This window comes from Lolium rigidum, chromosome 4, assembly GCF_022539505.1.
Source record: "Lolium rigidum isolate FL_2022 chromosome 4, APGP_CSIRO_Lrig_0.1, whole genome shotgun sequence".
Taxonomy (NCBI): Eukaryota; Viridiplantae; Streptophyta; class Magnoliopsida; order Poales; family Poaceae; genus Lolium; species Lolium rigidum.
This window is the reverse complement of record NC_061511.1, coordinates 67,790,422-67,801,715: the sequence shown is the minus strand read 5'-3', so window position 1 is coordinate 67,801,715 and position 11,294 is coordinate 67,790,422.

Sequence of the window (11,294 nt, the reverse complement as noted above, 5' to 3'; positions counted from 1 at the left end):
TACAGGTACTAGAAGCTACCAAAAACCACCTAGTGAGATCCTAGCCAAGGAAACCATCAGATTAACCCTTTATTTCTTCACAGGCAAGCATAGTGGCATTCATATCATGTATGCTTCCCTACTGTGCAAGCAAAGATGAGTAGCCAACAAGAACTAGCCAAACTGTGTGAGCAACCAAGCAGCAGCAAGGCTACTGTGGACACATCAACCACAAATCCATCCATTAAACCAAAATAATAAGCTATCACTATCCAGAAATGGATTCAGACTTTAATTATCTCCAAATTGATCATGGAGATATCAAATCATATACAGCAATGCATATGATCAACACTGCATAAGCAGTTCATGTATAAATAATCCACCAAAGCACACAGTAATCCATGCATTAACAATGCAATAGCATCACCGAGAGGCAACAGTAGCATGAACTATTGCATCCTAGCCATTGGATCTTGTCCAATGAGCTATGGACATCAACAGCAGCACATACACACACTTGTGCATTAGCTAGAGCAAGTATAAGACACAGCAGTAGCTAGGGTAATCCATTCAATTAGCCAAGAATCAAACCAATAGTTAGCCACTAGCATCTGTTGATCAATTGGATCAATTAGATCAAGCACAAGGCATAGCAAAGCATCACAAGCATGTAGTGATCCAAAAATGGATCAACTAGATAATACACAGGGCACAGGTGAGTATCACTGACACCACAAGTGTCAGCAGTGCTAACCTAGGTTACTAGCAAAGCCATTAGCGAGCAATTGCATAGCACAGAAGCATCACTGGATAGAATAGAATGAAACAAAGTACCAGTAAGCATATGAACAACACCAGGGCATGAATAGACAGAGTAAGCCTAGCACATGGGACCAGTAAGAACTACGCATGCATTAGCATAGCACCAGTAGGCATGGATAGGCAAGCACATGGCATCAGTAGGATTAGAGAGCAAGCACAGCAAGCACGGCAAGCATAGCCAGCACATCAGCAGCATACGCATAGGAGGGGCCAGTAGGCACATATCGAGCAGATGGAGAGGATGAAGTTGAGAGGGTAGCAGAAAAGGAGAGGTTACCTGGCGAGTCATAGAGGCAACCATGGCGGCACGGTGCCACATGCCAGCCACGGCGGCGCCAAACCATGGCCAGTCCAGTGCGAGACCACGAACCGCCAGCATGGAAGGCGGCGAACGCGCAGGAGTGTCGAGGGGGTGCAGATCGACGGAGATCGCCGAGGAACCCGTCGGCGTCTGCGAGGGTCGAGCACGCACACGAGCCGCAGAGGAAGAGGAAGCCAGATCGACACAGATGAGGAGGTGCGCCATCGTGCTCTGCGTCGACAGCGACCCACGGCGAGCCCTAGCTCCGCCGGAGACGGCCGAAGCAAAGCGGCGACCATGGCGGCGACGCCATCGCCGCGGGAGTCGCTAGTAGGGTTAGGGTTTGCGCGAGCGTGAGGAAGAGAGGCGAGTGAGGGGTGGGCCGACTCGGTCGGTGTCCACCGAGCCGTTTTTGTCAGGCCCAAGTGGGCTGACCAAATGGGCTGCCCTAGTGGGCTAGCCAATTGGGCCAGAGGGGTATTTCAGTCTTTATATTTTTAAAAAATAACCTTTGAATTCTACCAAATTCTAAATAATGATAAATACCTCTAAAAATCCAAGAAAAATGGGATTAATGAATTAAAAAACTTGGGATTTTAAATTTGCAATTTTCCGTTGATCTAAAAATCATGGAAAATTCCAAATGACTTCAACTATTTGTTGTTCAAATATTTTCAAAAGGAATTCTATTATTCCAAGTCTTTTCTTTTTAAGATTTAAGATTTTCCAAAAAGGAAATATCTCAATATTCCAAAATTCCTTTTATTTCCAAAAAGGAGGAAAACTCTATTATTTCAAATTCTTTATTTGAAATAAATATTTTCCAAAGGAAAATTCTATTACTCTTAAATCCTTTTCTTTTTAGGAGAAGAAAACACTGTCAAAGGATTTAAAGAATTTATAAATTACCGCCAAAGGCACAATACTTAACTCAACCTAAATCTTAACCAATATTCCGGGGTAAGGGATTCAACATGAAATAATACACCCATGCATGCATCATTTGGATTTTATAACATTGTCCTTACCGGACAATGATGCTTCTTTACAGAACCCGAGGTCCAGGTTCCATCCAACACATCGAACTGCATTATCTCGCAGTCACCAGGCAAGTTCACCCTTGCTCATGTCATCTTGATTATTTTATATCAATTTACCTGCAAAAGTACTATACTTATCATTCCTGCATTGAAAATCAAATGTTACTTTTCCAATTATGAATATGACTATGTGGTTGGCAATGGAGCCATGGTATGTGTTGATATGGTGGAGGTTCCATTGCAAGGGTTCTACTAATATAGGACTAATCACCAATGCCATCTAGTGATTCTAGCGCCGTACAATTCGCGTTAACCATGAGATCTATAATGGCTCTATGGAAGTCAGCTGTATCTTTTCCCACTTGCATATCAACGGACTTGATAGAGCCTGGTTGGGTGTTGGGATAACACTGCATTAGGTTAGGAAATCCTTTAAAATCCCCATCCTTGTGGATGAGAGGCTCTACCGTCTATGAGGGATTGTCCATAGTACATCGGGGGTAAAGCCGTATGATCGGGAGATGTCTACCAGGGATGTACAGATGGACAAAAGGGTTGGCCGGTATGCAGGGTCGCGGAGAAGGCAGTGATTGGCTTGGATCTTACACCTGGCCCCACACCAAGGAAGTGTAGACGAGAAACGCGTCTCGGTTGGTATCAAGGATAAGTTCTCTTATGGGAAAAGTAACGCACCTCTGCAGAGTGTATCAAATTTTGGCTGTCACTCCCTTTTCCGGGAAGGGAACTACGAACGCGGCAGGAAAGGAACTCCATGAAGTTCTGGTCAACCTGTGAAGACTGGCGGGCATAGTTTTCAGAATAAAATAAACCTTTTGAAGAAATGTTTTCGAAACATGCATTGGCCTGAGATTTTCTGATCAATGGTCGTAGCTAGTGCATCAAACACCTTTTCTCTTTTGAACTTGCTGAGTACCTCTGTACTCACTTTCTTTCGACACCCTTGCTAGACTGTGACAATGAAGTGGTGGCCAACGATGGTGCACCAGAAGGATACTACGAACTGGTCTATGAGAAACCTGATCTGTCTGGAGGAGTGGAAGGCGTGGACTACGGGATAGTCTACGGAGCTGACAACAATGAGGCGGAGGAGTAGTGTCTTACCCTAGTTATCTTAGAGCCGAGCAGCGTAGTAGCTTACCTAAATAAGTTGCTGAGCTCAGTTTAATCTTTATGTTGAGTTGTAATAATACTTCAGTAGTATCTTAGGGTGTTCTCATCGGACCTATGAGAATACCAATTTGTTAAGACCATGATTGTAATATAATCTAGAGTGTTATGACCTGCAATGTTTCTGTTGTACCACTCTGAGGGATATGATATTTGTTAAGAAGTCCCTTCATGAATATCATATCAACGACTTTTATACTACAACATGTAGTGGTATGCTGGGTCACCGCATGTTAGCTCGTAAGTCGATCTTTTCTGTACTTGTCTGTTTCTTTTGTCCTTCCAGCCTCTTATGTTTTATTTTGCTGTTACACTGACAGGGCTGACGAAGAAGAGGAGGAACTTGCTGCGCATGGGACAGCTCCTACGAGCACCTCCAACACGCTAGTTCTCTCTGAAGAACACCGTGCTGTGATGGAATCATCACCTCCCCCTTAGCATAACTCGAAAGCTCCGACTCCCGTTCCCAGCCCCCGAGCGCCTCCAACTAAGAAAGCTAGGACCGGGGCTGGAGGCACTCAAGAAGTTGTTGCTGGGAGTTTGTCAACTCCCTTCCTGGAAGATGTAAGTTCCCCTTTCTCTATTGACCATCTCTTTTGCTTGTCGAGTTTTTCCCCTTCTGACGGTATTTTTCTATCTTGTCGACTTTTGTGCAGCCCTTAATGAAGGATCTGATCCACCTGGGCTCCCAATTTCTTGGGTTCCGTGATGAAGCTGCTACTCTGAGAGGTAAAACTTGCGCTACTCGTAGTATGTTTCTTGCTTCCGCCATGGAATTCTTCGTCCTCTAACAAGGATTCTTTGCCTTTTAATCTTTCCATTTCAGAGGCGCTCTGTCGTGCCGAAGAACGTGCCGATGCGCTGGCGGCCAAGCTTGAGATCAGCGAGACGGCTCGTAAGAAAGCCGAGAAAGATGCCGCAGCTGTCGAGGGTCTTCGTCAGAGGCTCAAGACTGCTGAGGACACTTTAAGCGACAAGGTGGCCCAGCAAATCGAGCGCGAAAATGCTATAGTGACGCGCTTCGACACGCAGAACCACAGATTTACAAGTAAGCCACTACTTCACTCGCCTTTTGCCTCTGCCTTTGTTTGTTTCCCCTATGTTAACGAACTCGTGGTTTCCTCCAGCAGGGCGGATGGGTGAAGAGTATACTTTGCATGAAGAAACCGACGATCGTCTTCTTGACACCCTCTCGATTCTTGAATTAAACTGCGACTTGGCGCGCACCAACATCTCTTCTGCACGGGCTGCGTTTAAGCGCTTCTTCCCCCACTTCTTCCCCAAGGAGACGCAACCGGAAATCTTCTCCGAGCTCGCCCAACATTTCCTGGCGAAGGAAGATCCTGTTTTGGCTGATCGTCAAGCTAGCCTGAAGATCGGAGTCGAAGGGACTATCGCCTTGGTTACTGCCAGCGGCCAGGAAGTCGACTGGGAGAAAGCTGGCACTCCTAAGGGCATAAACAAGGAGAAGTGGAAGACTTTGGTGAGGGATGTCAAGCCTCAGTCGAAGAAGATCATTGCCTTCCTTGACCCGAAGTCCACTGCTTCTGCTAGCACTGCGCGGACGGAGGTCAAGTAGACCAACCCATTTTTTCTTTTTTATTTTCTCTTTTGTAAGTAGCACCATCTTGTGTTACTTCTGAAGATTTGTAGGGGCTTGCTAGGGGCCATCTTTTGCAAGGATCCTCTTCATGTAAATGTTCTGAATATCAATGAAAAATGTTCTTTTGCCGAATGATTGATGTCGATCTTTTCTTCCAGTTGGTTTTTGATAACTATACCGATGGTGCCGGACATTCCAACGATGCACCCGCCACTTCTCAGTCTGCGAGAGCTCCTGGCGGTGTTATCCTGGGTGATTCCTCGTGTGCTTATTCACTACATCAAGAACTGGCCGATCTTCGACAACAGCTGCAAGCAATGAAGAAGCAAGTCGTGATAGTTATGGAGCAATCCCGTAAATCTTCGGATCGTGAACGAGCTGCTCTTCGGCAGGCACAGCAGGCTCTTGAATTGAAGGAATCTGCCGCTGCCGATGCTTCACGGGCTGCTCAACGCGAAAGTTACATGCTTGATTTGATGACTGAAGCAAGCCAAGATATGGCGGGTATGCGACTTTTTCCTTGCCGCTCTTTTTATGTTCTTCGGGTCCTTTGTCACGCTGTATTGCTCCTTGTGTTGCTTGTAGGTTCGTTTCTTGACGCTGTCGACGAAGAACAACGGGTTAATTCACGGGTCGAGGTCCTTCTTCAACTTGCCAGGAAGAATGATATTGACTTCTGGGCGGACGAGAGTCGTACTCGCCGGATTGTTCAGTTCCAAGATCGAGCCGCTCAAGTCCGAGAGTTTCGTGATTTCTTCGGCAGTACTTTGGCAATGATGTACAATGCTCTGTTTCCTCAAAATCCTCAGCCCGCAAATCTTACCGAGCTTATGAATAAGTTTAAGGATGTGGAGAGTATCCACGACTTTGCAAAGGCTCAGATGGTGGCCGGTGCTAAGTTTGCTCTGATTTGGTTGAAGGTCTGCCACTCGAAGTTAGACTTCAGCAATGTTATCGACACTTTTTACCGCAAGATGTCGAAGAGGAGGGTAAACGTCGACAAGCATAATGCGGTTGTATCGCCTGTAGCCGAAAAAATGATTGACGAACTTCTTCGGTTTGATGCCGCTTTCTTCAAAGAACTTCGGTATGACGACTCGATGCAGATTGTTCGTGCTGCAAGAGAAAACATAGCCATAGATAGATTTTTGTAGAAACTATTTTTTATTCTTTCCCGATGTATTTGATCGGAGCTGTAGGATTGCATATATTTGTACGTGGTGTATATTGTAACTTATCATTGCGTGACTCATGGAAGGTCAAGGCAAAATTTCTTTTTCCCTTCGAGCCCCCGAGTATCTTCATCGGGTAGAAGCCCCCGAGCCTTGTTTTGCGAGAAAATATATGCCATCACTATTTTTATTATATTGCAGCATCGCAAGCCCGCCTCATTAAAAACCTTTTAGCCCCACTCGGTGCCCTGAAAGGAAAAGAGTGCGTCTAAAAACTTGCGAGCTCTTCAGGTTCAATGTATGCTTACATAGTTGATACTATATTGATCTCTAAGCGTAAAAACACCATAGCTGCGCCACGTTCCATGGGTTTGGCTCGTCCTTCCCCGTCTTCTTGTCCTTCAGCCTGTAGGCTCCTCCTGGAATTACTTCAGTAACTATGTATGGCCCCACCCATGGAGACTCTTGGGTCGCTGTGTTGGGTGTTTTCGTATGCTCCATAGTACATTGGGTAGCTCGTCAACCCAAGTGTGCCGTGCTTTCTCCAGTGGTGTCAGTAATTGCTTTTTGATACCGTTGCAGATGATGCCGTTTGCTTTTTTGACTTGGCCATTTGTTTGCGGTTGTGCTACCGATGCGAACTGTAGTTTGATACCCACTTCTTCGCAGTACTCTTTGAATTCTCGAGAAGTAAAATTGCTACCATTGTCCGTAACTATGCTGTTAGGGACGCCAAATCGAAAAACTATTCCCTTGATGAAGTTCACCGCTGATGCTGCGTCTGCCGATGTTACTGGTATTGCTTCAATCCACTTTGTAAATTTGTCGACAGCTACCAGCAAATACACGTGTCCTCCAGGCCAGGACTTGTGCAATTTCCTGACCATGTCTAAGCCCCATTGCGCGAAAGGCCATGCCAATGGTATGGACATTAACTCTGCTGCAGGTGAGTGGGGTTTGGATGCAAACATCTGACAGGCATCACAGTTGCGCACGATTTCCTTCGCGTCCTCTATTGCTGAGAGCCAATAAAATCCTGCTCGAAAAGCTTTGGCTGCTATTGCTCGACTGCTCGCATGATGGCTGCATATTCCTTCGTGTATGTCCTTCAGTATGACTTGCCCTTCTTTGGGTGTGACGCATCTCTACAGCACTCCTGATATGCTTCGTTTGTATAGTTCTCCCTTGACCACGGTGAAAGCTTTGGATCGTCGAATAACTCGCATTGCTTCTACTGGATCTTCGGGTATTTCTTTCTTTGTAATGTACGCTAGGTAAACTTGCATCTAGGGGATTTGGATCATCATGACTTCGTCTGGTTCCTCCTCATCTTCCGATGTATGCGTCTCTAGAGCCCTCGAGTCTTTCTTGGACTTCTCCTTTTTCTTCGACTGCTTCGGTACCTTCTTCGCCTTGGTTGATCTCTCACTTATCTCTTCCCAAAAGACTCCTGGTGGTATCGGGAGGCACTGCGAACCGATGTTTGCTAAAACGTCGGCTTCATCGTTGCTGAGCCTGCTGATGTGATTGACTTCACAACCATCAAAGAGTTTTTCGAGTTCATTGTACACCTCCTTGTACGCTATCATGTTGTCATTGACTGCATCGCACTTGTTCATCACCTACTGAGCTACTAACTGGGAGTCGCCGAAATTTTTTAAGCGGGTGGCACCGCACGCCTTTGCCATCTTCATCCCGTGTATGAGGGCTTCATATTCTGCCTCATTATTGGATGCATTGGGGAACGTCATCCGCAATATGTATTTCATTTTGTCGCCTTGGGGTGACACAAGTATCACGCCTGCTCCAGCTCCTTCCAATCTCTTGGACCCGTCGAAGTTCATATGCCATGTACTCGATAAATCTGGAGGTCCCGTATTTTGCAGTTCCATCCACTCTGCAACCAAGTCCGGCAGAATCTACGACTTGATCGCCTTTCTTTTTTCATATGTGATGTCCCGAGGGGAAAGCTCGATTCCCCAGAGGGAGACACATCCCGTAGCTTCTGGGTTATTCAGTATGTTTGATAGGGGAGCCTCATTGACCACTATTATCGAGTGTGCCGAAAAATAGTGCCTTAGCTTTCTTGCTGACATGAAAACTCCATAAGCCAGCTTCTGATACTGCGGGTAGCGCTGTTTGGATGGTGATAAGACTTCACTAAGGAAATATATTGGCCGCTGCACCCCGTGAATCTTTCCTTCTTCTTCTCGCTCTACTACGAGGACTGTGCTGACCACCTGAGGTGTGACCGCGATGTATAATAGGAGAGGTTCCTTTTCCTTTGGAGCCACCAATACTGGCGGTGTCGAAATTGTGCGCTTGAGATGCTCAAAGGCTTTGTGTGCTTCCTCGTTCCACTCGAACTTTTCTCCCTGCTTGATGAGCGCGTAGAAAGGCAACGCTTTTTCTCCCAACCTTGCGATGAATCTACTCAATGCTGCGACTCGCCCAGTTAACTGCTGTATTTCCTTAAGCTTAGTTGGTTTCCTCATCGTCACGATGGCTTTTATTTTTTCTAGGTTGGCCTCGATTCCTCTGGCTGACACCAAGTATCCGAGGAGTTCTCCAACAGGAACTCCAAAGGAACATTTCGTCGGGTTCAGTTTGAGGTGAAACTTGTTGAGGTTGTCGAAGGTTTCTCGCAGGTCATCGATGAGGGATGACCCTGTCTTTGTTGTGATGATGATATCATCGATATATACTTGAACGTTCTTGCCAATCTGCGTGGCGAGACACTTCTGCATCATCCTCTGATATGTGGCACCCGCGTTTTTCAACCCAAAGGGCATTGTTCTGTAGCAGAATACGCCATAAGGGGTTATGAAAGCTGTTTTGACTTCATCTTCTTCTTTTAAGCAAATCTGATTGTAACTAGAATACGCGTCCAGGAAGGAAAGATGTTCGCAACCCGCTGTGGAGTCGATAATTAGATCGATCCTCGGGAGGGGAAAGTGATCCTTTGGACAATGTTTATTGAGACACGTGAAGTCGACGCACATGCGAAGGACCTCAGTGTTTTTCTTCGGGACCAGCACTGGGTTGGCGACCCACGTGGCCTCGGTGTGCAGCTCCTTGATGAAACCCGCTTCCTTAAGTCGACGGATCTTAGATAGCATAGCTTTGCGGTTTGGCTCGGAAAAACGCCGCAAAGGTTGTCGAATTGGTCTGGCTCTTGGGTCTAGATTGAGAGGGTGCTCGGCAAGTTCCCTGGGTACTCTTGGCATGTCAGCTGGAAACCATGCGAAGATTTCCCAGCGCTCACGGAGGAACTTGACGAGCGTGCTTTCCTATGCGCTATCCATGTTTGTTGCGATGGCTATCGTCTTCTTGGGATCTGTCGGGTGAATCTGCACTTCTTTAGAGTTCTTGGAGGTGTCGAAAGCTTGCTCCTGCAAGGATCTTCCTCCGTCAGGTAACACGTCGTAATTGGTGGTGAGCTTGGATGCTTCGTACTCAGCCTGCATCCCGAAGGTTTCGGAGAGCTTATGGAAATCCTTGTCGCATTTATCTGCCAGAGCAAAGCTTCCTTTAACTATGATTGGGCCCTTGGGTCCCGGAATCCTCCATAACAGGTATGTGTAATGTGGCACTGCCATGAACCTGGCATACGCGGGTCGTCCCAAGAGAGCATGGTATTGTGATGGAAAATTGATAACTTCAAACTCCAGCTTCTCCCTCCTGAAATTTTCTCGAGTTCCAAACTGTACGTCGAGTAAGATCTTTCCCAGAGGATAGTTCGGCTTCTCAGGTGTAATGCCATGGAAGCGCGTGTTCGTTGGTGTCAAATTTGCTAGAGAAATATTCATCTTCCTCAAGGTATCCGCGTACATGAGATTCAGACTGCTTCCTCCATCTATGATTATGCGCGAGACCTTGAATCCCATGATCACCGCTGGTAAAATCATAGCTGATTGTCCTGGTCGTGGAACTTGAGGCGGGTGGTCCGCTTGAGTGAATCCTATGTCCTGTGCCGACCAATTAACGTACTCAATGGTTGGCGGAGGCATCTTCTCTGCCATGTATACCTGTCGCGAAATTAACTTCTGCGCCCTATTCGAGGGTCTGCCTTTCTGAATCATCGACACTGCTCTCGTTGTGTTAATGTAGTCGTCACTGTTGCCTGGAGGTGCCGCCAACTGCAACTGATGTTGGTTTGAGCTGGTAATTGCGGGTGGTGGTGGCAGGTGGATTTCACTCCTTGGCCCCTGTACATGCCCCCTATTTGCTGCTTGTGCGTTGGTGTGCTCCGCATACCTATGTAAAGCTTGGAAGGTTTGGCAGTCCTTCTGAAGATGGCCTGACTATCTTTTCCCCTCAGTGTCGAGGTAAAAGTGCATCTGACATGGACCATTCAGAATATCCTCGGGTGATATGTTGTATGGCCTCTGAAATCTTGGTCGATTATTTCGCCTGCTGGAGCCTGGCGCATCTCTGTGATCATTGCGCTGATCGTTGTTTCATTGATAATCATCTCGATGATTTTCTCCGCTATTTCCTCGGAAGCCAGCCGCCACTTGGCCGGGACCGTCATAGTCTGAGAATTGGCGATATCGTCGTCTATTTTGATTGTTGTTTCTGTTGAGGTCCTCCTCGGGTGACCTCTGCCATTTGTTTTGAACAGCATCTTCGCCATCCGCCCAATGATTCGCTATTTCCATGAGTTCTGCTATTGTCCTCGGGATGGACCTACCCAAGTCCTCGATTAAATCACTTCTTCGGATCCCTGCGATAAATGCATCGATTGCTCTTTCGTTGGATACGTTTTCTGCCGAGTTTTTTATGATGCTCCATCGCTGGATATACGCCCTCATCGACTCGTCATACTTCTGCTTGCAGGCCCTCAGCTGCTCTATTGATGCAGGCTTCTTGAACGTGGAACGAAAGTTTTTCACGAACATGTCCTCAAAAGTCTCCCAGCTATTGATGGATCCTCCTGGTAACTTCTTCATCCAAGATCTTGCGGCTCCACTGAGGTGAACTTGGATGCTTTGCATGGCTGTTGCTCTAGTTCTGCCCATCAACTTCACTGTTTCCAGGTAGTCGACTAACCAGTCCTCTGGATCTTGCAATCCGTCGAACTTTTTATAATTATCAGGTAGCTTAAAGCCAGAAGGAACCCGAGTTTTGCGAACCTGTTGGGTAAAGCAAGGGAGTCCACACATGTCTTCATCGCAAACTTCTGG